Genomic DNA, 3,690 nt, shown 5'->3' on the forward strand with positions numbered 1-3,690 from the left:
GGACCAAACACCCACCCCCCACCCCGCTGTAGGCCTGACTGTGGCCCGAGGTTTCACTGCTTCCCCAGACTCCGCCAGCCAGTGGCCGCCCTCACCCGTCCCGAGGCCGGAGCTCTCCAGCGCCCACCCCAAGGACAGCAAGTGCTAGGTGTGAAGTGGATTTGGCCTTTGTTGGGAAAAACAAAAAAGAAAACACGTGTGCAAGCATGGTTAAGAAAGGGAATGTAGTGCCCACAAGGTAATCTCCAAAGGCGGTTTCCTGGCTAGTGCTGCGGTGAAATCATTCGCAGCAGTGGTCTCCAATCTGAACGCTGCAGACCGGTTTGTCTTTTTCAACAAATGATTGTTAAGCCCAACCAGCAGTTAATGTTTACTAACCATACTATCTGAAGCTACCCTCTGAGTTACCATCCAGCTTATTTTTTTCCATTTTAGATTTCTAGTGATATGATCTTTTTTTAAAAAAAATTCATATAAAAATAGTATACAGATAATATAAAAAAAACTCAAATTAAGAATAGAAAATCAAGCCGGGCGGTGGTGGCACACACCTTTAATCCCAGCACCCGGGAGGCAAAGGCGGGAGGATCTCTGTGAGTTCAAGGCCAGCTTGGTCTACAAGAGCTAGTTCCAGGACAGGCTCCAAAACTACAGAGAAACCCTGTCTCGAAAAACCAAAAAAAAAAAAAAAAAAGAGTAGAAAATCAAACATTTATTTATAATTCGGAGATGATGACTCTGTTCCTTTGGGGCATAGCCATACAGATTTTGCTCTATATAAGCTTTAAACTTTTGAAAACTGTTAATACGTAATGTTTCTTCTTCAGAAGATTAGCCTTTTCTTAAATGCTCAGCTGATGATCAAATTCAGGTTTTCTCAATTAATTCCAAAGCAGCCTTCGGCCAGAACCCTTTCCACTTTAGACTCGCACAGTGTATCAGAATGTTATATCCTTTAAATTCATCTTAATTTAGCACAATGCTTTTATTTTTAAATCCTTCCATGGCTTCCCATAATCTAAACATAAAGTTCATTTCCTTTAATGTAGTATGTTGTAATTCTTAGATAACCTAGCTTTTTCCTCTTACACCCCCAAGTATAAAAGCAATATTCTGCTTTTAAAAAAAACTGGAATAGCACCATGCTTTCTCATTTCTTTGTACCTATGATCAAGTTACTCTTTTTTCCTGGGATGATATATTTAGCTTTAACACTCCCCCTCTCAATTGATTTGCTCCTTAAAACTTAACCTAGAATTATTTCCTAATAAGCTAGCTCAGGCCAGAGAAATGGCTCAGTGATTACAGGTACTAGCTGCTCTTCAGAGGACCTGGATCTAGTTTCCAGCATCCACATGGTAGCTCACAACCATTGTAATTCTAGCTCCAAGGAATCTTCACAATCTCTTTTGACTTTTGCAGGCACCAGCCACACATGTAGTATGCATACATACATGCAGAAAAAACACAATATTTTTTTAAAAAAAATACAGCATGGTTTCTAGCTATTAGTGCTTCTGTTAGGTGTTTCTGTGATATTTCACATTTTCCTTAGAAGTTATTATAGTATTTCCTAAATTTATTGGAAACATGTATTTTAGGAATCAAATATTTTGCTCTAAAACATGTTTGAATTTGTGCTTCTTCATTTGTAAAATGCAAATTTTCACAGAAATCGTTGCAAAAAAAATAAAATAACAGATAGTAGGTGTTCAGCACCAAAAATGGTTCAACAAATTGATCCCATTACCCCACTGTAAGCACCTTAGGGCAGTGCAAAGAAAAATTACAACAAATTTAAAGAGCTAATTGACTTTTGTTTGTGATTGTAGCATCATTCTATGAAGTAGAATTAGTATTCTATTAGGAATAACAGAGCAGTTGGCTTTTATAAGAACAATAAAAGTGGATGGCCAATAGTGAGTTATGACAGGTTACTTTCCTTATACCCTACTGAGGTAGATTGGATTCTCTAATTGGTTGTTGTGACCTTCCAGCTTTCAGGATAAGCCAGTATATGTGGGAATTTACTGGCTTCCTTGGAAGTTTAGTTTGACTGTATAGAACTTATATGAGTTATTTTATTTGGTTTGGTCTCGTAGTCTGGTATCTAGTTATGAAGATAGTCCAAAGCTGTGGTCTCCATTAAGGTTTGATAGTGCAAAACCTATATTTTACTGCTTTTTTTAACCCTGGTACTTAACAGAGTGCCTGGCACATGTTCAGAAAATCTTTGTAGGATGATTGAATATTTTGATGGCTAAGAGATCAAAATTGAAGAAACTTTTAAGAATTTGAACTAGAAAAGGAATGACAAAAAGAGAAGTACAGAGTTATGTTTTTGAAGAGTTGGAATCAAAAAGGATTGAAAGAACAATGGTGTAACTTTTATGATAAAAGTTTTCAAATCTTGGTTCATCTGTGTGAAGCTACCGTAGCCTAAAATATGTCTCTTTCAGAATAGCTGCTTTCCTAATGTTCTTTTTAAATTATTCATGGCAGATATGCTTAGTCTTCTGTCTTGGTTTGTTCATTTTTTTTTATAACAGATGGTTGTTAACATTAGTTGACAGATTAGCACTTTACATTTCTCTCCCATTGTTCTATTCTTTCATCACCCAGTTTTATCTTTCCAAGATATTTATTACCATAAGTAATTGTCTTTTTTATATATTATATGACTGCCTTAAGAAAATACATTTTTACCTGGGTATAGTGGTGCATGCCTTTAATCCCAGCAATTGGGATTCAAAGGCAGGTGGATTTGTGAGTTTGAGGCGTCCTGGTCTACAGGGAGTTCCAGGGTAGCCAGGGCAACATAGTGAAACCCTGTATCAAAACACACACACACACACACACACACACACACAACCTTTTGAACATATAAATTAATTGAGTGAAAACTTTAAGTGGGAAAAATCTATTTTTGAGCAGATTTTAAATAAGAGTTCATCAGAAGGTGTTGCTTTTGGCTTCATTACTGCTACAGTTAATAATTCAGTTCAATGAATGTTCATTTTGTCCTACACGTGCTTCATAGTAGCTTTCAATGTGAAGTTTATCAATCTCCAAAAGCCATAGTTTTTGCAGCTTTTTGTTTGTTTGTTTTGGTGTTTTGTTTTTTCGAGACAATGTTTCTCTGTGTAGCCCTGGTTGTCCTGGAACTCTCTGTAATCCAGACTGGCTTTGAACACAGAGATCCACCTGCCTCTGCCTCCCTAGTGCTAGGATTAAAGGTGTGCACTACCACCACCTGGCTGTTTTGCAGCATTTTAAAAGCTTATTATTGTTCCTTTTAGAATAACTCTAACCCTCTAGGACCACCTTAGTTTACATTACTTTCTGGCACTGGAAGTTCGCATTGCTTGTGTAATAGCTGAACTGACATTGTATCTTAGAATTTCATCTATTTGTGGGTTTATAGTTGTGTAATATTAGAAATAAGTTTGGGATCACAAAGAAAAAGACTGCCACTCCAGCTGAACACTTAACAAGTATCTTGATCAAGTGAGTGTGTTTGGAAGAGCAAGCTCATTGAGACCGAAAGTGTATTTGGTTTTTTTGAGGCAGGTGGTGTCTGAGTCTTTTTCCCATTAGCTGGAGTCTACCCTGACAGTCTTGGCAACTGGCTAGTTTGAAAATAATTGGGGCAGCCGGGCGATGGTGGCGCACGCCTTTAATCCCAGCACT

At 37.7% G+C, this 3,690-nt stretch overlaps 1 protein-coding gene across 1 annotated transcript in view; it reads left to right on the plus strand.

The window, feature by feature from the left end:
- Positions 1-3,690, plus strand: part of Smc1b (structural maintenance of chromosomes 1B) — a 67,345-nt gene that overhangs the window by 834 nt on the left and 62,821 nt on the right. The window lies entirely within an intron of this gene.

Source organism: Microtus ochrogaster, chromosome 15 (assembly GCF_000317375.1).
Source record: "Microtus ochrogaster isolate Prairie Vole_2 chromosome 15, MicOch1.0, whole genome shotgun sequence".
In the NCBI taxonomy this organism is placed as follows: domain Eukaryota; kingdom Metazoa; phylum Chordata; class Mammalia; order Rodentia; family Cricetidae; genus Microtus; species Microtus ochrogaster.